At 47.1% G+C, this 24,632-nt stretch overlaps 1 protein-coding gene and 1 long non-coding RNA gene across 10 annotated transcripts in view; one reads left to right on the top strand and one right to left on the bottom strand.

Moving 5' to 3' along the window:
* The window catches only part of Rassf2 (Ras association domain family member 2), a 37,008-nt gene extending 19,740 nt beyond the window's left edge, over positions 1-17,268 (bottom strand). The window contains exons 1-3 of one of the 6 annotated variants that reach the window (XM_074074395.1): positions 17,151-17,268; positions 15,670-15,743; positions 15,363-15,415 (exon numbers count right to left, since the gene is read on the bottom strand). The gene's annotated coding sequence lies outside the window, so the exon portion shown is untranslated. Of the gene's footprint in view, positions 1-9,315; positions 9,861-9,904; positions 9,930-15,362; positions 15,416-15,669; positions 15,744-16,097; positions 16,117-16,637; positions 16,844-16,882; positions 16,969-17,150 lie in introns of those variants that run through there. The other 5 variants (XM_074074393.1, XM_074074394.1, XM_074074396.1 and 2 more) reach the window with 5 other exon arrangements.
* The window catches only part of LOC141423377 (uncharacterized), a 29,258-nt gene continuing 20,591 nt past the window's right edge, over positions 15,966-24,632 (top strand). The window contains exons 1-4 of one of the 4 annotated variants that reach the window (XR_012448180.1): positions 15,969-16,172; positions 18,137-18,231; positions 18,871-18,923; positions 21,513-24,046. This is a non-coding gene — a long non-coding RNA (uncharacterized lncRNA). Of the gene's footprint in view, positions 16,173-18,136; positions 18,232-18,870; positions 24,047-24,632 lie in introns of those variants that run through there. The other 3 variants (XR_012448182.1, XR_012448181.1, XR_012448179.1) reach the window with 3 other exon arrangements.

Here is a 24,632-nt window from a genome sequence, read left to right as displayed (position 1 = left end):
CAGCCAGTTAGGTTCTATTAAAAATTTAATGGGGAGCCAGGTGCCAATGGCTCACACCTGTAATCCTAGCTACTCAGGAGGCAGAGATCAGGAGGATCGAGGTTTGATTGCCGCCAGGTCATAGAGTTCTCAAGACCCTATCTTGAAAATACCCAACACAAAAAAAGGACTGGTGGAGTGGCTCAAGTGGTAAGGCCTAGCAAGCATGAGGCCCTGAGTTCAAACCCCAGTGCCACCAGACAGAGAGAGAAAGTTTTCAAACATAAAAATGAAAAAACATGAAAGCAAATGGTTGTAGGTTCAAAGCTACTCTGTCCTTGACATTTTCCTACACTTACTGCGTCACATATCCGTCCTTCTATATATTCTTTTTTCCAATTATCAATCCATGCTGGTTTTGATGCATTTCAAAGTAAATTACAGACATCAGTCACCTTCCTTAAATGTTTCAGCATGCATATCATTACAGTGAGCTCAACATGTGTTTCTGGAAACAGAAGGAACATGCCCTGCTGACACCTTGATTTTACCCCCAGGAGAACCACATCAGACCTCTGACCTACAGAACTGTAAGACAATAAATCTGTGTTGTTTTAAGCCACTGAGTTTTGGTAATTTGTTATGGCAACCATGGGAAACTAATAAAGGCCTCCTAAAGAAGGAATGAGGGTGGAGGGAAGAGCGGAGGGCTGAGGTCCGCTCAGAAAACTCATAGCCATCTGTGTGCCCCAAAGTGGGACCCTAAGAACACAGCTGGTTTCTCTAAATTTTAGATTAAAATTTTCCTTTTCCAACATGGTAAAATAATCTGATCATTAAAACCAGAGTAAACATATACTGCACAGATAGGGAAAAAAAAGTCAGACTAGTGAGAAAGCTTTCAGTTTTTCTTTTTTAAGTGACAATTACCCATAACTAGTGAATACCCAAAAGGTACTCTTTTTATGCATGTGTAAGTCACATACATTTATTGCATGCCTAGCTATGTAGCACTGTGCTTCCTGTTGGCGATTAAACAGCAAAGTAAATTGGCCCTCTTCCACCCTCAGGGCACAGGCTCTCGTGGGAGGGGCTGCAGGAAAGGGTAAGCAGTTCCATCGAGGGAAGGCAGGACCACCGTAGGACCAGAAGGACACCTAATCTGGATTTGATGGGGTCCTAAGGGCTTTCTGGAGGAAGTGACCTCCCAATTAAGATGTCAATGATGAGATGCACTGCATAAGGTGAGGGGTACGTGCGTACAGGCTGAAGGAGTCTGCACCCTAACCTGTGCAGAATGGGATAGCATGTGCAAGCCTGTGAGGTCAGGAAAGCAGAGATGTCACCAGGGAGAGAACAGGGTTAAGGCAGGGCTCCAATGAGCCCAGTCAGAGTAGCCAGAGGAAGAACTGTCCCTGGAGGAGGAGGGAAAATAAGAGAAACATATTATTCTGTATTCTCTGGAAGCCCAGAGAACAGGGTGCTTGGAGGAGGCAGCAGCCAACTGAGCCAGGAGCTGGTGGTGGGAGCCCAAGGAAGACAAGCTTGGAGCCTGATTTAAAGCATGTGAAGTTCACAAAGAACTCAACCACAGTCAGTTCTACAGCCTCGTTTCAGTGGGAATCAGATGAACAGTGATGAATGTGTCTGCCCATTGACAGCTCCTCTCACCCTGAACACTAGAGTCTGTCTTCAGTCACAAGAATGTTATTCTATTCTTTCTTTGGTTGTTTCTCTTCTTCCTTGCATTCTTGGTTCTTCTGCAAATTCTCCCTCTCTCTCTCTCTCTCTCTCTCTCTCCTTCTAGTGCTATTGGGGTTTGAACTCAAGGAATTGCACTTGCTATGCAGATACTGTACCACTTGAGCCACGCCCCCAAGCCCTTTCCTGCAAACTCTGATCCCCTCTGTCTAGCACCATCCACCCATTCATCCATCCATCCACCCACCCATCCCTGAAGCTATGTCATTTTCACTCACAATCTTCATTCCTTATTTTCCTTAGAATTTGGCAGCTAATCTTCTAATTCACTGATTGAATTTTCTGCAGGACTCTCTTTGTTCACTGCCTCCATGATAACCTATCATTTGGTAATTTTGTTTTACATCTGAAAGCAATCTGGTCTGTTCTTAAGACATTTCCTTTTTGATACCATGTCCTCTTAAATCCACTGAGAATACCAATTAGAGAATTTAAGTCTTCTCCACAGTTATTAAATCTATTTGGTACTAGAGGAAAAAATAGGCAGATCAATGAAACAATATAGTATACAGAAATAGACCCAAATATATCTGGGAACGTAGAATGTGAGCAGTTTTCTTAAATAGTGAGGAAAAAACAGAATAACCAAAGTCACTAGAGAACTGGCTGGCCTTTGGTAAGGGAAGAATGGGTAAGCAAATCTCTCTCACTGCTTCCCAACAAAAGAAATAACATGAATAAAAATGTAAACATCAAAAAATAAAATGCTGAAGTAAATGTAGGATATATATTATAAATTACATGATGTCATATATTATATAATATATATATTTCAAATAGAAAAAACCTTCCTATTCAAGACCCAAAATTCAGAAGGCATAACAAAAACTCAATACCAATCTGTAAAAAATTTTAAACTTTCATTTAGACAAACATTTATACTTATACAAAGTCAAAAGGCAAATGACAAATAGGGAAAAACATTTACAACACCTATGTCAAAAGGGCTACTGTCCTTAATATACAAATGGCTTTAATAAAACAACAAGAAAAAGGTCCTACATTCATTTTGGAAAGATGGGCAAAAACACATAGCTCACAGAAAAATTAACTCAAATTATTAATAAATCTTCGAAAAGATGTTCCATCTCTTTAGTTACCATTTTTTACTTAGCAGATTGATACAAAGCAAGTAGTCTAATGGCTCCAAATGTAGGAATTTTCCAGGGTTCCCTTATTCTCTACCTATTGGGTGATCTTGCCAAGGCCATAGCAGTAAATCCGACCTGTAGGCTCATGTGGCCTCATCTTGTTGTTCCTGGCCTGACTTCTCCCCCTCCTCTTTCCTTACTTTTACATTTCTTGGGGAAGGAGTGTCAGGAACATACATTCATAGTCTACTGCCATGTTGTCGAACTGAAATGAGAGGTAAGTAATGCTAGGACCCAACCCCTCCATCTGTCTCGAGATCATCTGCATCTCTTTTCATGACCTTCCAACCATCACCACAAATCTCCCAGTCAGCTGTAAAAAGAGCAAGTTAAATTTACATACACTGTAGGGCAAACACAGCAGCAGTGGTAACAAAGGGCCGGAAATTTAGAGTTAGATCTTAAACAGAGTATTGTTCCTCACACAAGGAAGGGTCAGAGGAAGATGGTTTATGAGGTTGGAATGTGGATTCAATTGGAGACTTCCTCCAAGGATGACTGCCAACATCTGTGTCCTCAGAGAGAGGGATTCGCTCAGCCAGCTGATTGTAACTCTTTTGTGCTCCCTGTTATTATCTAGAATTTACGGAACCCTCCTGTGCTCCAAAATGCCTTGTAAGAATCATTTACAAGCATCATGTCCCACAATGCCTTGGGAATACAACTGATAGTGTCCATGGCTTTGTAGAAAGGAAACAGCAAGGAGGAAAGAGGGACCACGTGAGCCAGCACTCAAGCACAAGACCTCATGTTTCATCACACCGAGAAAGGAGAGAGGGAGAAAGGGGGAAGAGAAAGGGCAGATTTTACATAAAAACCATCCATGTGGAACTGCTATTTGTAAGTCTAACACTATGAACAGGGTTATTTACCCCCTTAGGAATTCTAAGTCAGTATTTATCCAATAAAAATATCAGTGATTTTTAGGAATACTACTTTAGAAAGTAAAGTGTTAAATATTGTCTACTAACTACAAAGCATGTCCGCTAAAAACTTTTGGACATGTGAACATTATCGGACTTCCCTGGTTGAGGCATGAGCCTCCCAGGCTCTGGTCATGTTGGACCCCCACTGGGGTCACCAACTGTGCCTTCTGGCACTGACTTCACACTTTGGCAGAATGTTCTCGATTTTCCTCAGCTCCATTAAATTCCTGGGCAGCGCTATCTAGATTGTCAATGGGACCTAGGTTGTCACACATGGAGAGCCATCATGACTTCAACTCAAGGGCAAGATCTTCCCAAAGTCCCAAGGGGATGTCCTTACAAAGAAAAGTGTCCTTGGCCATTGAATATGACCTCATCCCAGCCACAGAGAACCTTCTGAGCCTGCTTCCCATGTTGTGTAGATGTCCTCCTTTCCTATAAGACCAAAGCAAACCCACATGTTCTCAGACCCACACCCAAACTTTTTGTCCCCTCTGAACTGTCGCTGTGGTCCTCAGCTGGACCAGCCTGCTTTTCCTTATAGCACTTACCACCTATGACACAGAAATTACCTGCCTGGTGTTTCTCTCCTCTCCTGACATGGAGCTTCCTCCATGGCCCACAGCTCCTGCCATGTCCCACGACCATGACTGTTTCTCAAGGGAGGGAATGGGTTCTGTGACAGCCCATGGAAGCAAACCTGCTGTCCTAGGTCAAGGATCCCTAGGAGCAGTATTCTGGAAGCCCAGAGAACAAGGTGCCTAGAGAAGGAGGCTGTGAGAGCCGAGAGGTTCCTTGAAGTGTCTTGGGAGAAACCTGCGAGGGAGGGAGGCAGGGCTGGAGGAGAGAAGCAAACGGGTGGCCTGCTCCCATGGGGGCCCTGCACTATGAAAAGCAGCACAGGGGCATCTATAATCTGGCAGATGGATCAGGCCTCATACCCCTGTACCAGTGGGTCACTGGCAGAGGGAAACTCCTGGGAGTTGGAGTGACCTCTCAGGCATTTCTCTACAAGAGGACAGGGGACAACTAAGACCCATAGGTGGCCAATGCTTACAATATGCAGTAGATAAGGGGACTTGAGTGGATATCAGCAGTATCCACCACAGCACCCCATTTTTGGAATTGAAGCTCATTTTGGCTGTGCCAAGCTGGAGAAGGAAGTGCTCATCCTGGACCTACCTGGTGCAGTGCATAGCCAGGCAGCAGGGATGGGGGCAGAGCTGGCCAGTCAGGGCTGGCGAACACTCCAAGGAGCCTCCCTCTTCCTTTCCACAGACCCCACTCACAGGTGTTTCCAGCCTCCCACACAAGGCCTCCCCCTATCCAAGCCTCAGAAATTCAGACTCAGCTTCCTGGATGAAAGCAAATGCCAAGTCTCAAGAAGGCCTAGGAGTTGGAAAGGCTCCTCCACAAACAGCAGAATTCCTCTGTTCTCAGCCCTTGGTTCCTCCAAATACTGGTGCTCTCACCTCCCGTAGTCAGGACGCCCAGACACCAGCTCATCCCTACAGTTCCTGGTCCAGCCTTGAGACAAGTGTCTCTCCTCATTTTTGTTGACTGGAAAGTCCCAAGGGAGAGGAGCAAATGCAGAACAGAAAGGCCCAACTCCTGGTGGGAAAGTCCAGAGCTAGGCAGATGAAGAATCCCCTTCAGTGACTGTTTTTGGTTTTTGTTTCCTAAACTATCTTCCTCATTGTATGGCAGGAGCCAGGCCCACCCCCAACCCCACCTCAACTCCTATTAAGGGGTGGGAGGAAGTCAACAGTCAATGTACAGGACCCAGGCAGCCCCAGTATCAGAGAAAATACACCTGGGAGAAAAGACAGACAATTTTGGGGAGCAGGGTTTTCCACAGAGTGTTCCCAGGGTAACAAACCCCACAGAGCCACTCAGGGTCATACCCTTGGAAAGGCCAGGTTAAACCAAGAATGGGGATTGAGAGAGAAGGAGCATTTGGCCCCAGGCTTTCAGAATTGGAGCAGGGAAGGGGGTGCAGAGAAGGGTTGCTTCAAAAATCCTGATGTTCAGGTTACAACCCAGACCAATGCTACCAGCCACCACTGGAGCCTCCCCAGTCATGCCAGTGTACAACCAGGGCTGTGAAATCTATAGGGATGGAGCCTGTGTGGACTAAAGACACCATCAAATGTATTTCAAAACAGCCTTTGAAGAAAGGAAGGAACAGAATTTTCTAAAAGTACCTGCCTGGAACTGAGGGGGGGGAGAGGAGAAGGGGGGAAAAGGGGCAGCGGGGAGAAATGACCCAAACAATGTATGCACATGTGAATAAATGAATTGAAAAAAAAGAATTGTCTAAAAGCCACCTGAGTTGGGTATTTAGCAGCTTCCCCCCATTATTAATATTTCTGAGGAAAAAGGAGACAGTGGTGAGCATCCTAAGGATCAGTGTATACAGGCACAGAGTTGATGCAAAAGGTACCTTCTTGCAAACCAGGGCACCATGTCACAGAAGCCAGGAAGTCAGCCCAAGGCCTGACACACAGGAAACGTTCACTGGAGGCCCGCAGCTTCCCCTTTTGGGGCCTGTCCCTACTGCTTCTCTGAGCCCTGACCCTTCCCTCTGAGGACAATCTGGACCTCCTAGGTTGGAGAAGAAAGTTACCTTCCACCATGTTTCACACTACAGTGTTAAAAACGAGTTGGTCAGGTCTCCTAAGGAATCTGCTTTGTAACTGAGTAGTGGCAGAAGAGATAGTGCTGGGCCCTCTGCACTCCATTCACCCCTTCATATCAGGGCAGGAAGTACCGATGGCAAACAGGAAACCCCAGCCTCATTGCAACATAAGGAAGGAGTCTTTAGCTGTGAGTTGGATCCCTGCCAAGATCTAGAGATGGCAAGAGATTCTGTGTACTGGTTCACCAACTTAAGCCTGCCCTGGTCATGGACAAAATTTGGGTTTCTAATACTTTGTCTTTTACCTGCATGCCCTAAATCAATGGAAGGCCTAATTCCTGGCCAGGCTGTGCCCTCTCAGTGTCTGGCTCACCCATGAGCCTTCCCCAGATGACCTCCTCCATCTCCTTTCCAGGCCCTCAGGTACCCACCCACACTCTGCCCTACATGGCTGTCCCAGCACTCAGCTCAGGAAGGATTCCAACACCACACACCACCACAGGGAGCCCTGAAGTCAACTGTAAGGGTCAAGTACTCCACCTGCAAAGGGTTTACCCTGCCCAAAGACAGACAGACAGACAGCAAGGGACAGAACTGAGCTTCATACCCAAGATGGCCCAGTTTCAAAGAGGAACCCCTATATATTGCAGTTCCCCTTCAGGGTAATGGGGAAGGAGATTCTGCCTAAACATGGACTGACCCAGTCATTATCTAGAGGAGCAGTCTTCCAGCTGCAGCAGCTATCAGAATCCTCTGGAGACCAGGCTCTGTGAAATCCAGAAGCCTGCCGGCCTCAGTCCTGATTCAGTGATGCGTACCTAACAGGCCCTGGAGATGTAGTGCTGCTGGTAACAGATTCCTGGTGCTTCATCTTCATCCCTCCAGGAACGCCACAGGGAAGGCTTTATTGTCACTATTTTACAGGTGAAGAAACAGTAGTTCTAGAGGTCAGATAACTTGTCCCTGGTCATACAGCTGGCTTGAAGCCTAAAATGCCTTCTATGTTGCCTAGCTAAGAACTGGATCTGAGGGGCTCACAGGGAGAGACAGTATGGCTGGTTCCAGGTACCAGCCAAAGGTGGCCCAGGGTCCTGGGGAAGGGGGAAGGGAGGGAGGATGTGACTGGTCCAGGGGTCAGGGTCAGGACCCAGAGCAGGTCCTTGTCCAGAGCCTGGACATCACAGAGCCACCGGCCCTCAGTCACATAGCACTCTGACTAGAGTGAACTGCTTACCCTTCCCCATTACAGGCCCCACAAGCCAGCCCCACCCCATCCCACCCCCAGAAAAAGCCTCAGCTTCTGGCAAAGGCCAGGTACAGGTCCTGCCCACCCATCTCCTTCCCACCAGCTGAGATACAGCAGGGGCTGGAGGCTGGGATTCCCCAAGCAGGAGGGTCTGCAAAGCTAAAAAGAGGCCCACCAGGCTTCCATCTGAGACCTTCAGTAACCGAGCCTAAATCCCTTACAGGATAGTCATGCAGAAGAGTAGAGGAAGCTGGGGCTCTTGCTTCCCGCTCAGCACCAGCAAGTACTAGGCAGGTAAATGACTGATGTCACCAGGCGGACACCCAAACAATTGCCTCCCAGGCCAGAAGAGCAGCTTGTTTATAGAGGGAAGTTCCTCAGGCATCCAGATGCTTTTGACCTTTGGGATAGATGTTTAGAAGGAAACACAAAGACCCCTTCATCTCTTATCAGAGAAGTTAGGGTGGTAGAGATGGATGGAAAAAAATTAGCATAAACTCCACACGGAAAAGGCTATATGTGTGAATGGATGTGAACATATAGGAATGGGTGTGTAAATGGGGGTGTATGCTTGTATAGGTGCAAGAGTAAGGTAGTGTGTGTCAGGAAAAACAAAGTGTCAGTGTTTTTCCCTGCCCTTTTACCCCACAAGCAACACAGAGGACTAGTGGGGAGTTCTCTCCACTAACAAGTAAGCAATCAGTCTGTAGTGAGCACCAGCCAGGTATCTCCTAATCCAGTTCAGTACTTACATCAGACCCCTCTGCTCAGTCCCCAAGACTGCCCCCTCTCTCAGATGCCAGCCACAAGCCCCAGGTTGTGACCTGTGCTTCTGACCAACTGGTTAGAAATCAAAGTTCCTGCAATCTCCTCCTTGAGTTTGGTTAATTTGCTAGAGCAGCATACAGAACTCAGGGAAATGCTTACATTTGCCCATTTATTATAAAGAATATAGAAGCTGCATAGGGCCAGGCCTGGGAAAAGAGGCACAGAGCTTCCCTATCCTTTCTGGTGCACCACCTCCAGGAAGCTCGATGAACTCTGCTATTCCAAAGCTCTCGGAGCCCTGTCCCTTTGGTATTTACAGAGAACTCATTGCACAGGCATGACTGAAACATGAGCAACTTTCTTGAAGCGTGATTGGACAGGGAGGGTATGACGTAATGCTCACAGCTAGCTGGGGAAGCCCAGCAAGGTCCACATTCATTCATCCTGGGCTCCGTGCAGCATTCCCCTCTCCAAGGTATGGGGCTGGACTCCTCCAGAATAAGGAGGATCTATGGTCTACTACAGGACAAGGTAGGTCAGAGAATTTAGACTCTGCCTCAGAGACTTAGACTGCTGACCCCCCCTTATGGACAGCCCCCACCCCAGGGAAGAGCCTGGTCACAACTACCGCTCTGAAGTAGCTCCTCTACTACCATCTCACAGAGGGCCCCTTGTGGACTAAAATTTAGTCATGGGAGAGAGTCCAGGTGAGTGGTTTGGTCCCAGGGGAGAGTAGGCTGTTGACAGAGACAATTCTGACCCCAGTAAAGCAAATATGAGGCAACATTTGCTGACCTGCATTTCTCAAAAGCAAGGGCTATTTTATAGGGTAGTTTAATGTCTGACCTGGAAATGGCAGGTTAAGCTTCCTTCCAATCCAGCAATTGGAGATATAAGCAGAGCCCAGGTCCTATGGGGAGGCTATCCCACAGGCAGGGCCTACGGCCTGCATCCATCAAACTCCCATTGCCTGTCAGTGGGCTGCTCTCCCAGCTCTGCAGATATACTGACTGATCCCGGCAGGTAAGGTGGTGGGGGTGCCTTCAGTTCCCCATTTCCTCCAAGCACAGGTTTCTGTGATGGCCCCACGTCCTGTTTACTGAGTGGTTACCAAGTCATAGGCCACTCTGAGACTTACCTCTGACCTCACATCCCCTTCCTGAAGGGAACCCCAGCACTTCTTCCTTTTTTGGTGCTATAGGCTGAGACGTTTGTGTACAAAGATCTTGGGGTTTCCTCTACTTGTTACCTGGGGTCAGGGTTGGGAATGAAAAGCCAGATGGCTAGCCTCCTCCATCTCTACCGCCCTAGTTGCCTGGACTAGAGGGAAGGGCCTGGTATGCACTGTGCCTTCCCAGGGTCAGCCACTGTGGGCTATTGCATCTACCCTCGGAACACTGTTAACACATCCAATACTGTATGCAGGGAAATCCACCTTCACACAGCAGAGTTCCATTCTTCCTAGTGCCAGAAGAGACTGCACATCTGAAGCTTTCCAGAACATTTCCAGCAGGTTGTGGGGAAGTCTTCCACACCACCATATTCACACTGTCTTCTGCCTGCCCTGCCACCAGCTGACTAACCCTACAAGAAAATCAGCACCATGACAAACAGACCTTCTACATGATCCTCAAAGGCTGCTTTTATAGAACCTTCTTTACACTTCCCTGACTGCCTGAGATTAAAAGGACAGCCTCCTACTAGATAGATGAAAAGGCAGAAACTTCCTGAAATGCCTCTCAGACCTATATTCTCTGACCAAAGGGCTGGAGACCTGGCAGGCCCTACAGAAGCTTACTTAAGGAACTTAAAAGTCTTTGTCAGAGAACAAGGTATCCCAGAAAAAACTGCTTGACCCATCCTGTGACCCCTGAATAAAGCCATGAGACCTGGTTTCTTAGTTCTGGGTCTCACAGCTTCCTGGCCCCACTTCACCTTAGACAAGACCTAAAGTGCACACATATACCTCACAGGACACTATCTTCACTGCACCACAGCCTCAATTATCCCTCCACATGCACAGCTGAGTGATCCTTACCCCAAATGTCCCTGTGATCCTACATGGACCTTTAGGAAGAGTACCTGGGCTTTCAAGGACCCCACCAACTAACATCCTCCGTGTACCCCAGGCCATCCTGTGAACAAAGCATTCAACAGCCATACCCATGGCCACCATGATGGATATTTAGCAGGTCTGGCTCAGCCACAGGGTTTGGGACACACAAAAGATACTGAAAATAGACAAGTTAAGACTCTCAGTCTTTAAGGAAGCTGGACTCAACAACTCCACCTCCTAGCTGAATCTCACCCATTCATGGCAGGATAGCTACCAAGTCAGGGGCCTGGTGAGCACTCCCAATCTACCAGCCACACAGATAACCCTGGGATGAGACAATTCTGCATCAGGGGTCTAGAGCCTTGACCCTTTGTCCTAGGGCAGGAAGGATGGCCAGGGCTCCCAGCCCTACCTTAGATGGAACCACAGAGGTAATACCACAACTCTCTCCTGGGGCTTTCCTTTCTATAACATGAGTAAAATATATTTTTTCATTAGTTTTATTTTTAAAATACAGACAAACAAAAAGATTAACATCCACAAAAGAACAACTGTCACACAGTTCCATTTATATGCCTATAATAGGCAAATTCATAAATATAATGAGTAGAATAGAGGCCCGGGGAGAGGGGAATAAATGGTTATTGTTTAATGGGTACAATGTTTCTGTTTGGGGTGATAAGAAAGTTCTAGAAAGAGATATGGTGATGATCACACAGATAATGAGTGTACTTAATGCCACAGAATTATACATTTAAAAATAGTTAAAATAGTAAATTTTATGATACGTGTTTTATCACAATAAAGCACAAAATTTACTACCTATAAAAATAAAAAGATGGAAATCAAAGTATTTCACTACTAATATTTTACTATACATCCTTCCAGACACAAATACCAATGGATGATGTAATTTATAAAAATTAGCACACTGTTTGGTAACCTGCTTCTTAGAAATACATTGTATTTTCCATGTTTATTAATACACATCTACATCCTTTATTTGTTGAAGCCACATGGTATTTCAATATATAGACATACCATAATTAACTAGTTTATGATTGTAGGGCATTTATTCACTACTTTTTGCTGTTATTGTTATCATTATTATAAATAATGCTGCAAGGGACATCCCCATGCACTTGTCCAATTATATCCTTAGTGGAATTGCTGAGTCGGGTAGTCCCTTGGGAGGGCTGTCCACAGAGCAGGAAGAGTAAAACTACTCCAGGGATGTTGAATTGTCTTATAAAAGCCTCTCTACCTCCCTATAGACCTTTCTGGGATTCTAGTTGGGTTTCTATGACATCACAGAGTGGTTCAATAAGTTAGGAATTGCTTTTTCCATAAGAAACCAACCCTTTCTTAGCCACCCTCCCAGGACTTCTCTGGAGACACACTTTGCCTATGCCATGAAGGGAAACTGGCATACAACCAGGAAGGCAGAATATACTGGGTTAACATCTACTGAATTCCCTTATCCACTGAGAGAATCCAGAAGAGCCCAGTGCTGGGGGCCCTGTGGTTCACACCACAAATGTGTGAACCACATGAAAGGATTTTGTTTTTAAAAGGTTTTAGTTTGAGTGGACAGGAGAATGCAATGGGCTCTTCCTAAAGAGACCAGTGGCTTAGACAGGACGTATGGAATCATCTAACCCTTTACTCTGGAGATGGGAAGCTCGGGCCTGGAAAGATTCAGCATAAATATCTTAATAATCATTGTATGAACCCTGGCACTGTCTCACACACAGTGATTCAACCAGCTCAGGACAGAGCTTAAATACACTCCAGGTTTTGGACACCAAGTACAATTCTTAGACTCTCCTTCTTTTTGTATGAAATTGGAAATTGAGATTACTGGGGTCACAATCCAACTCAGTAGCAGCCAGATGTTTGCTGGAGCCGGCTCCTGCTGGCTCTCAAGGCTCATGCCTTGCCAACTCAGTGTTCACTAGTACCATGCTGATTGCTTGAAATCAGCCATGATGAAACAATATTTACACCAGAGAAACTAGAAAACACCACAAAGCAGGGGTTCCCCATCCCACCCTCTGACAGTTAGTTGTTAAATGTTTAACATCTGTGCATTACGACTCACAACTGGATATTAAAACTCCAAGCAGGTAACCTTGGTTTTTACACTTAACCTAAGGACTTAATACTTTCCAAAAACATTATAATTCTCCATGCTCTGTCATAATATACTTTTAAATCCATTATAGCCCCCTTCTACATTAGCCAAAGAGCCAGCAAAGGTTTTCTTCAATGTTTGGGTGCCAGGTCCCTGTCTGACAACACTTGAGAGGTCATTTGATCTTAACAATATCACTGTGAGATAGTTATTATAGTTTCCATCTTAAAATTGGAGAAACTGAGACCTTAAATGTGTTTTAACTATAGAATAAAGCCCATCTTAGGTTGGTTTCCCCCAGAAGTAGACCCTGAAACAAGGATTCAAGGGCAAGTGCAAGGGGAGTGGGGAAGTAGGACAAAAGGGAAGACAGTGAGTTATTATCATGAGCAACTGGGATTCAGTCCTGCTGAGAACTTTAGAGATAGCATAAAGCATGTTCCAAAGTAATCTCAGCAGAGAGGTGAGGGGACTGGGGTATTTGCACACTTTCTCCCACTCATCATTTGGCTGAGGCCAAGGGAACATAAGCAGGACACTGACAATACTTATTACCCCATGTCCTGATGTTAGAAATGGAGTACAAGCCAAACTCAGATCCAATACTCTGTCCATCACATTTACAGACATGAACAGCAAATCAAGTAAACACAGCTGAGTGCCAAATATGGGTAAAACATCATGCTGATGAAATGAGGCTACTTTGCCTAATCACTTTGGGTTGTCATATCCAAAGAAAGCACAAGGTATCTTTTTGTCAATTTTTATCAACGAAAAGAAGAGAGAGGGCTGGGGCATGATTCAAGTGGTAGAGTACAGGCCTAGCAAGCTCAACCCCTGAGTTCAAACCCCAGTTTTTGTCAAAAAATTTTTAAAAAAGAGGGAAAGCCCTTGGAAGTCACTTTTCCCAGCCCACTGGAGCTAGCCACATGCATTCCCCTTCTTTTTCTTCTCTGAGAGATTTCCCTCTGGTTCCAGTCTGCAGCCCCAAGCTATATCCCAAACAGCTACATCAACCCATGATTACAGGCTCCAAGGTCTGCCACCCAGGGATGACCAGCCATGACCTACTGGCAGCTCAGCCAGATGCATCTAACGATGTCCCTGTTTACTGAACCTTCTGCCCCGTCCACTAACCCCCATCCTCAGAAGGCCATGTCCTCCACAGGAACCCAAAAGCAGGCCAAATAAATGAAGCAGCAATCACAGGCCTGTGGGAGCTTATCCCACCTTCAGGGCTTTTAAAAATTCTTCTGGGAGTCAGGGAGGTATTTAAACAGGAGAGTGTATCATTGGAGTGGAAAAAAAAAATCTAGACCATATTGTGAAGTGTGGCAGGAGGGGCAGGAGATGACAGAAAGGACTGCTACCCTAGCTTTATAAACCCAGCTGGCCTGAGGCAGCTCTAACTTGAAAACAGAGACTGGACATCTTCCATTCCAGGCACACTACTGAGACCTGCCCAGTTTTTCACTGGGGGAGAAGAGAGGAGCCTTGAACAGGCCTGGGACTATTTCTGGGATCTGCCATCCATTTCCCAGCCTCTCCTTAGTACTCTCTGGCAATGTGGTCCTGTCTCTACATCTCCTCCTCCTAGACAATGAGGATACTTCCTGCCAAAGTATCCCAAGAAGGATAGACTAGCAGCAATAATCAGACCCAGCTTCTTTTGTGCTTGAATGACAGGTCTCCTTTCTGGCAAGCTCCACAGTCCAGCTCCTTGAGGCAGCAGAGGTGCCAAGATGCACAGCCCTGGGCACCTCTCCAGCCACCTTCCTCAGCCATTCCTAAACTGCTGGCATACAGAATGCAGACAAGAATCCTGGCTCTGAGACACCAGGCAATAGACCAAAAAATAAAAGCAAAACCAGTAAGCCACTAAGATGCCCCAGGTGGGCTAGAATGTCAGCGAATGAGGAAGAGAGCTGAGAGATTGAAAAGAAGATGTAGGGTCATCAAGGTGTAGGGTGCAATCCGCCTCCCCCATTGACTCCCAAAATAACACAAGCTAGAGAGAAAGCCTGAACCTCCAAATAAAAGCCATGCAGATGCAGAAAGGTGGACTGTGGAGCCCCCAAAACACTGGGAGACCACCCTCAAGAATGTGGGGATGATGCTGGCTGGAGATACAGAAGGTGCAAGTACAACACTTGCACTGCCCGCCTGGCTCCCTGGGGTGAGATCTGGGAACCTCAGATTCTTAGCCTGTTCTGGGCTGGTCTCCTCAAAGTTGCCCCTCATCATTCTGGTGGGATTTCAACAGCATAAAGGAAGGTAGAAGAGTCCCAGATAGTCGAGGCTACAACCCAAGTTTTATCCCGTGTCCCCACAGTATTCTGTATTTGCTCTCATTTACTAAAGGAGTGGGTCTGGTCTTCCAGGCGCCTCAGCACATAGAATTCCACCAGCCCAAACCCCCAGGTGCCCAGGCAGGTTACACACTGTACCTCCATTTTCTCCCAGGACAAAACCTAACCCTCTTTCCTAAACAACCCCACCTCTCCAAGCTCAATCAGCCTTTGGTGCCCTCTTCAACCTCCCTGAGGGCCACTGGACTGCTCCAAGTCCCAGCACTGGGCTGCCATGTTCAGAGAAGAAAACAGCCCAAACTACTTGAGGGTGTCTAAGCTCAAAGGGCATCTTCCAGGAAGACACCATGCTTAATTCCTGGAATACAGTTTTAAAAAAACAAAAAGCACTTACGTGTCAAATCCAGTAAGTCTTAGCCACAGAGCTTTCTTTAACCCTCAGACCACCTGCAGGAAAAAAATTTCCCTTAATCAATGTGGATTGAAAAGTAAGACAGGTCAACCTCAGATTCCTCCTCACACAATGCTTCTGAAGGAAGGCCCTCAGCTCAGTCTCCAGCTGTTTAAAAGAATCATGGTTTCTAATTCTTCCTCCCATTGTACTAGGACCAACTGTGGCAGGAAGGAGTCTGTCCCACGACAAATTGTTATTTGTCAGTGTTATTGCTTCACCCACCATTCACCACATGCAATGTACTTACTGTAACCCAGGCCCTTGCAGACGCGGCCTCTGCTCTCCTGGAGAACTCGATCTAGGCCCCTGGATTGCTGGCACCTGGGAATAAAGTGCATGCAGCGTTGAGATGCCTGGTGACCAGCTTGGCAATGAGGCACAAAGGTGCTGTGGACAGTCCAGGATCCACGCAGCACCCCAAATGAAACAGAACTCTCAGTCTCCCTGCCCCGCCACCACCACTCTCTGCTGTCCCCAGGGTTCTCCCGGCTCAGAGCTGAGTGCAAAGTAAGCACTCGAAAAGCAGAAGTGGCGGGGGCCGCCCAAGGCACCTGCCTCGCTCAGGGCGAGAGAGTACTCAAAGCTAGGTTCCCAACGACCTCAGGCACCAGCTCCGGAGGCGGACCGGGAGACCACAAAGGGGAAGTGCCCAGAGGACCGCCCGCCCCCGCGCACCCCGCTCCTTTCCGAAGGCAAAGGGAGCCGTGGGCACGCCGCGTCCCCGCGCTGGGGACTGAGACCGCCTCTGAGGTACTGTCCATGGCACAAGGAGGAAGAGGACGGACTGGAGTCGGACATTCCCCGGCAGGCCTGCCCAGCCCTGCACCTGCTGCCTGGCCCCACCTCGCCTGGGAGTCCCGGAGACTCCCACAGGCGCGGAAAGAAGGACCTCCCCAGTGGTCAGAGGGGGAGGATGAGCTCGGAGCCATAACTTTTTTCGGCCGGAAGGCTAGCGAGCTGGGGCTGCGCGCCAACGCGGCCCGTGGGGCAGTCCGCACCCGGGAACCCCCCGAGGCTGGGGGAGAAGGGAGGAGACCAGGGAGACGGGGAGACTGAGGGGCTGGGCCAGAAGAGATGGGGGCCACCGCGGGAAAACTTTGAGCGAGGTGGGGGCGGGGAGGGACGCGGGAGAGAGGACCACCCGGTGCCCCGCACCTTACGCCCGACATCTGGCGCCAGTGCCTGGCTCCTACCGCCCCGCGCCGCGCGACTTGCCTGCGTCCCGGGCCAGCAGCACCCTGCGCGCGCCGCGGGGACAGTGTAATTGAAAGTGGGGGCGCCGCTGCGGGATTGGGGGGGCTGCTCCAACCGCGCCTGGGCCAGCTATCCGCGGTCGGGGATCAATCCCACCAGGCTGGGCAGACGACCGCTGCGCGATTGGGGTCCGGCGCCCCGCCCTCCTAGCTCCCCTCCGCCCCTTCTTGCCCTCCCTCCCGCCCCTCTGCCTTTATCAGCCCTACCAGGTCCGATCGTCCTCTCTCCTCCTCTTTCTCTCGCTCTCCATCTCTCCCCACCCCTCTTCCCTCGCCTTTCTTCCTCCGCGCCTCTCCCGCCCTTCATCCCCTGTCCCCTCCCCTCTACGGGGAGGAGCTTCTCCCCTCCCTCCTAGACAATGCTGTGGCTGCGTCCCATTCCCCGCCAGCGAGTTCCCGATCCTGCCCTGCTGCGGGTTGGGGGTGAGGAGTGGGTAGGAGTGCCGCGTGGGGAGCATGAGCTGCCTCCTCTCACCCTATCGCCGTTGCCCTCTCCAAACGGGATGGAAGACTTGGCCTAAGCTCCTTGGCTCGCCTGACGCTGTGGCAACAACTCCCAGGAAGCAGTCCAGCTACCCTCCGAGCCCACCTAGAGCGCCCCGGATTCTCCAGGCAGAGGATGTGCAGGGGGTTTTGGTTTTGTATTTTTAAACACCCTGGCTCATTCCGTCAAAGAGGTTGAGCTAGGCAGGCTCCAAGCAGGCCCCTTTGACTTCGCCAGCTGCCAGACGTGACAGCAATGTGAAGGAGGCCAAGGCTCTTTGTCCATCCCTTACCTCCCCCTCTACTCCATCCCTGGACGTCCGGGAGCTTCCGGTGCACAGGAGGACTTTGAGCACCCTGGCTGCGGATTCCCTATCCTCCTACCACAATTGTCCCGCACAGGAATACCCCCACCTCGCTATCAGTCCTCCCCACTCTCCAAAGGAGAAGTGAGCCTTAACTAAAGGGTGGCCAGCCCCCAAGGTACAGCCAGCCCCACCAGCTCATCCTACCCGCCTGAAAGCCAAACATTCTTTACAGTATTCTTTGTTTGGATCTTGGAATGTGTCTCCCTTAGAAACAATGTTACAAATGGTGATCCACTTCCCAGGCCTGCAACAAAAGTCTGTTGAACCCAAAACGCAGCTGTAGGGTGGTGCTGAGAACTGTCAGCTACCCTGAACAAGGAGGCCACTGATTAGCCTTTTCTATAGACGAAAAAATCACATAAGTAAATCTGCTTCTTTCCCTTTGAGCCCTCCCATCAGTCTCTCCCCACTGAAGCCACAGTCTGTATTAGCTGTTTCTTCCCTGTGCAAGTAACATCAACAGGAGGACCCTCAGGGGGGTGCTTTCTGAGGACCTGGGAGCTTCTCAGGTCACTACAGCAGGGAGAGCTCAGTAAGAGGCAAATCCAGAGCCTGGAAGACCTTTTGTAATCCAGAGAGCCTTTTCCAAGGGTTCTTTCTTCTCTTATAGATTGGCCTTCCACACGCCCCAGACATGACAAAGGCTGGCCATGACTTCTATCACTGACCCTCCCTCAGTGCTCTACTGTTCAAAAAAGCAACCAGGTAATGCTAGAGTCCCAATCTCCTAGGAGAGTAGCTCATTGGCTTACACTGATTGATTGGATTACCAGCCTATGAACAATCATTTGGGGCCAGGGTGGATTTCCATTGTCCAAATACGGATGCTAGAAACACTGACCCTAGCTTGGTTTAAACCCAAAGCCATTTCTCTTATATTCTCCATCTTGGTGAACACATTGATGGATGGATAGATGGGTTCAAAACACAGAAAACCATCTGGTTTTTGTTTGCTTTTGTTTTGGTGGCATTGGGGTTTAAAATATGGGCCTCACACTTGCAAGGCAGGTGCTCTACCACTTGAGCCACTCTGACAGCCCTGCTAGGCAGGCGCTTTACCACTCTTAGACAGGGTCTCCCTATATGGCTTGAGGCTGGACTTGGACTTAGTATCCTCCCGCCTGTGCCTTCTGAGTGCTAGGATTTCAGACATGCACCACCACACCTGGATCTGGAAAACATTTTTCTATTTGTCAGTTTCCTCATATGAAAGCCATAGGAAAGAAAGAAATAAGCCCCTCATCCTTCAAGGCAGGATAGAGATAGTACATCTGGATGGAGATAATATTTTGCAAATATTAACAGATGCATTAAAGCCCACCTTTAAATCATGTTTTCTTGCAGGCTTCCAACCCCAGGGGCTGAACGGGGAAACTCATGGCCTAGGGAAGCAGCAGGTAAGCTCTATCTAGAAGGAGTTATCCAATAAAAATTAAAACAATGGCTGGAGGTGTACCTTGGTAGGAGAGCACTTAGCTACTAGCATGGGTTTGATACCCAGCACTACAAAAAACAAAACAAGATTTAAAAAAAGCACACAAAACCCACAGGTGTTATTTTAAACTTTCTAGTAGCCACATTCAAAATGTTAAAAAGAAACAGGTGAACTCAAGTTTAATATTTGTATTTAACCCAGTATAACCACAATAGTATCATTTCAACATGTAATCAACATAAAGGAATTTATTCATGAGATATTTTAAATTCTATCTTCATGCTATGGCTGAAACCCAGTATATATTTTACACTTTGGCACATGTCAATTCAGATATTACTGTCATCAAAAATACTCTACCTGTAGTTAGATTTTAGAAAACTTCTAGTTGAAAAAGTAGATTCACATACCCAAGTTGCTCCAGACATACTAAAAAGTTTCCCAATAACTACATCAAATACCAATGTATAAATTTTAATTTTAGTTGTGAGTAAACTTAAAATTCAGTTCTTTGGGGCACCAGCCACATTTCAAACTTCAATAGACACACATGACTAGTTTTCCTAGGGGGACAGCACAGGGCTGAGAGTGAGAAACCACTGATGAGCTCAGAGTCCCAAAGCTGACTTCCTTCTCTTTAGCAAAACAGAGGCAGGAATATGGAGCGCAGCCAGAGAAACAACAATTTCCCAATTTCCTTTATCTCCTGCTATAACATCTGGAGAGACAGGCCTTGCTCTAGGTGAGACCTCTGTGTGCCAGAATGGTTCACAGAGAACTGGGCAGCCCTGAGTCTGCTCTTGTTCCATTCCCAATGGGTTCTGGGAGAAGAGAAGTGACAGGGAAGACAGAAAGTCAGGATATGGCATTATCCCTGCTGTGACCTTTGATCCTGGAGAAGAGGTGTACTTAGAGGCTAAGGGAACTTACGGGGAAAGAATAAAAAATTACAGCACTGGCTGCCAACTCCCCTCTCTGCTCTTGGGGCACTGATTTAGAGAACAGACAGCCTCATTCAAGTTACCTTTTTTCCGTCATAGAGCTAAGTAGCTTAGTCGGTAGAGCATGAAACTCTTAATCTCAGGGTCCTGGGTTTGACCCCTTCCCCCCAAGTATCACACTATGGAATGTTCTGTCTTTGTGTGGATATTAGCTAATTTCCCCAGTTGTCTGTGTGCTGGTGGCACGTTGCCTGGCTGTAAAGTTTCTGCCTTTAAGCAGAGAACTGTTTGTCATCGGATGTCCTAAAACTCAAACTGCTAGTCTTAGGATAATCATTGTCCAAAGGAAATCTCTGCTTCAAGGTCCCCTTGGCCCATGGGTTAATTATACACTTGGTGCTGCCATTTCAGGTCAAACAGTCATTTCAGGCCTCAGTTTCCCGGGAATCCTAGCATTCCTGCTTCATGGGTCATCTCTTTGTCTTTGGGTACACAATCAAATTAAGTTTAAGTTTCGTGTGTATGCTCTCCAATCATATCTGCTCTTTCCCTACGCCCTCTCCTAAACTTCAACCGTAGTCAATCACGAAGACTGTGAACCCCAGCTCCCTCCCTTAGAGCAAGGGGCTATCCTAGGTGAGGGATAAAAACAGAGGCAGTTCCCTACTCCCTCTGTGTGTGTGCTAGCTTGCCTGACTTGGGTCAAAGACATAGTCACACACACACCCTTCTGCAGAAGTAAATTTTGCCTTGTTTAACAGCTTTTGAGCATGTGTCTGATTCATGATTTCCATTATTTCTAACAAGCATGATTACACAGAGGGAGGGTCTGGATTTAGTTTCCTGAGGTCACACACAAGCCCTGTGAGGCACAGACATGCAGAAGTTTGCCCTGCATTTTAGGACCAGGGTCTTCAGAGGGAAGCCACAGGCTTTCCGTAAGTCCTGACTTTGTTAGAATTGCCTCAGAAGCAGAACTTGGGTCAAATTGGTTTACTTAGGACCCAGAAAGCAGAAATGAGAGAGGGATGGGGCAGGAGACGGGAAGAAGGAGAAGCAGATAAAGGTGCATTAATGGGTTGGTTACCGCAGTTCCACGCCACGTGGGGGCCCTCTGAGGATCCATGTAAAATATACCTCAAAATTGTCCTCTCTGAAGGGTGGGGACTGAGACATTTATTGGCTGATTCTCATCCCCGGCTAATTTGAAGATTAGTTCTCCTAGGAGAATTTACCTTCTCTTCCTGAGTTGTGTGGACTTCTTTGGCCTCAAGGAAACATCCAAAGCAGAAAAGCAGAAGCCACTGCCATTGTTCCTTGAGCTGGGGCATGTCATTGTTCATTGTCCACCACAGGATGCTGGGATGAGAAGGACCTCAGGGATATGACACTGTACACACAGGTGATTGACTCTAAGATCCCACATGGACAAGGGCAATGGGCTGGAGGCTGGGTCAGGGGCTGCCAGGAGGACATGATGGAGACCCAGCCCCTGAAGGAACTGTAAAGTCTCATTGCAAAAGGCATGTGTGCTGGGGGTGGGGGGAAGTAATTGTGACCATTCTGGCCTTAATCTATGCTTTCTGGGTAATGTTGTCAATATACCACAGCCTTGAAATAGAGAAGCTGCATGGTGGTGTGTTGCCAGGAGGACATGATGGAGACCCAAGAGGGAGCTTCAGTGAAGGCCAAGTGAAAGTCAACAGTGCAGATCCCTGAAGGAGCAGAAAGCATCCAGGCCATAAGTTATTCCAGCTATGAACCTCAGCAAGAGATAGCAGCCAAACACCCAGGGATGGAACCATCATTCCATCGCCCAGAGCAGACCCTCTGCAGAGGGCCCAGGGAAGATGCAGAAACCGTCTTGTGAACTGAGTAGCAGCCTTCTGTGTCACCATAAAAGAAAGTTAGACACAACCTCTCCCAAGGATCTGCCTTGGAGAGAGATGGAAAGGAAGGAAGAACCCTGAGACAGCTTTTATCTAAGGAGACAAGAGGGATTGTTTAATTATTCATCAGACTGCATTTACCAGACTTATATTAGGGGGTTTTATTTCCCCTCTTCTACAAAGGAAGAAAAATAAGGAAACCTAAACAATGTCTACCCTTGGGACCCAACCACATCTGGACATGCCTGGCCCAGTAGCAGAGTGGGCTGGCTGAAAATGTTTGCTGGAAAGGTCTCTTTTTCCTTCAAGGAAAGAAGAGAACAAGTCTGACCTGGTAACAACAGAGCTTTAGTTGACATAAGGGAGGTGAGATTATCACTCATCTCTGCCCACAGCCTCGTCCCCTGGATACATGGAGGGACTCCTGCGAAGACAGAAGGGGCTCTCAGTTGCAAGTGAAAGGCTATTTCATACACTCAGGGATATGCTGAAGCCCAAGCAACCATGCTTTGGAGATCCTCTGGCCAAGTAACACTGAAGGGACCAATGCACCACCATGCAGCTTCTCTATTTCAAGGCTGTGGTATGTTAACAACATTACCCAGAAAGCATAGATTAAGACCAGAATGGTCACAATTACTTCCCTCCCAGCACACATGCCTTTTGCAATGTGACTTTGCAGTTCCTTCAGGGAAGAAATAGAGTCTACTTCTCTACCTGGACCAGGGTTGACACTGTGACTTGCCAATTAATGTGGCAGAAGTCATGTTGCACCATTTCAGATCCTGGGTCTCAAAAAGCCGCGGATTCTTCCACTGTCTACTGGAACATTGCCTCTACCATGTGAACAAGTTGGCTAGCCCACTAGGGGATGAGAGGCCATAGGGCCCAGAGCCAAGTTGACCCTGTTGTCCCCGCCAAAGTCCTAGGTGGGAGACAGCCCAACTAAAATCAGTTAATCCCCTACCCACCTTCTATGGTTTGGATGTGTTCCCCAAAAGCTCATTTGTTGAAAACCTAATTCCTCGGTGTGGCAGGGTTGCGAGGTGGTGCCTTCATGGGAGGTGTTTTGGGTCAGGAATCAGAGCCTTCATGATGGATTAATGCCTTTCTCTCATGAATGAGTTCTTGCTCTAAAGATACCTAATTAGTTACCTTGAGAGTAGGTTGTTATAAAACAAGATTATCCCTTGTGTTTTGTCTTTTTTTTTTTTTTTTTTTGTGGGACTGGCGTTTGAACTCAGGGCTTCACACTCACACAGCATGCACTCTACTGCTGGAGCCACACCTCCAGTTCATTTTGCTCTAGTTAAACTATGTGCCTAAGTTGGCCTTGAGCTGTGATCCTCCCAATCTCAGCCTCCAAAGTAGTGTGTTTTATCTCTTTTGAACTTTCTATCATGAGTTGAAGCAGCATGTGGTCCTCACCAGATGTGGCCACCCAATCTCAGACCTCCCAGCCTCCAGAAGCATGAGGCAAAATAAAACTCTTTTCTTTACAAATTATCCAGCCTCAGATACTCTGTTATACCAAACAGAAAATGGGGCAAGACACCAACTCAGAGTTGACCACTGATTCATGGAAGAGTTCAACTAGGTTCAACCCAAATAGCCAACCAGTAAAAGCACAAGCTAAATAGATGGCTGTCCTTTTAAGCCACTAAGGATCAGGGTGGTTTGTTTAGTAGCAATAGATAACTAAGAACTTAGCAGGGTACTGTGGTCATGGCTGACATGACTGGGGTATTGAGTGGATACAAGTCTAGAGTTCCTGGACTCATTTTTGAGCTTATGTGAGGTAGCTCAGGGAATCTCCCTGCCCTGCCTCCACTGTCATACCTGAGCAATATCAAAGCAGCATAGAGGTATTTTCAAATGGCTCCAGTCCAAATGAGCTGGTGAAATTTAGATTTATAGCTGCCAATGCCACCTTATTTGTCCTCACAAGTTGGACAGGCCAGGGAAATTTGAGTAACAAAAGATTTTGTCAGTGGACTCTACAAGTTTATCTTTCATGGGAGAAGATCTATCTTAATTAAAAGACTCTACTTTATCCACCACTAAGAAATTTCCATAGTATCTAAGATATTTATATGGGTGTCATCCTTGGAGATGGAAGAGTAAATTAAAGCTGTTGTACAGGCCTGACAAGAGACCTAATTAGACTTTCCCTCTTCCAGTTCAAACACAAGCAGAGGCTGGTGAGAAGCAAAAAAGGACAGCAAAGGATCCAAAGCCCATCACCTTGACTTACTCATTTCCACCAAATATGTCTCTTTTCACAAAAAGTACTTGATAGTGAGCCTCAAGGCTGAACATTCAGCAGTCATTCTCCTAAACAAAGTGCTTATCATAAATAATTCTGTAACTGAATTGCTTCAAATTAGTTGGAATACTTCACAGAATTTTTCTAGGAATCCATTCAAGTTTCCTTAACCCTAAGGTTACATTCCACCAAAGCTCCTCTTCCATTTTTGGAAGGAAATACCAATTACTTAATGTGAATTCATACATACTGTCATAATACAAATTGAATATTCATTCAAAATTATATCAATAGATGTTTGTAAGACATGCAAGGTGCCATACCAGACATGGGGAAAGATAGGAAAAGTAAGAACCATGAATCCAAAAGAAGTATTAAGCAGTATATCATCTAACAATATATTTGGTGGGTTCAGAGTTGGGACTTAGAACCTGTTGAAACTATTCCAGAAATGAGGGGAGGAGGATAAAGAATGATAGAGGAGGTGAATTCAACTATGGCATATTGTAAGAACTTTTGTAGATGTCACAATGTATCCCCAGCACAACAATAATAATAAAAAAAGTTTGCACCAT

The sequence above is a fragment of the Castor canadensis genome, chromosome 5 (assembly GCF_047511655.1).
Source record: "Castor canadensis chromosome 5, mCasCan1.hap1v2, whole genome shotgun sequence".
NCBI lineage: Eukaryota > Metazoa > Chordata > Mammalia > Rodentia > Castoridae > Castor > Castor canadensis.
The sequence above is the reverse complement of the archived record's forward strand: the minus strand, read 5'-3'. Positions and strand labels throughout refer to the sequence as shown.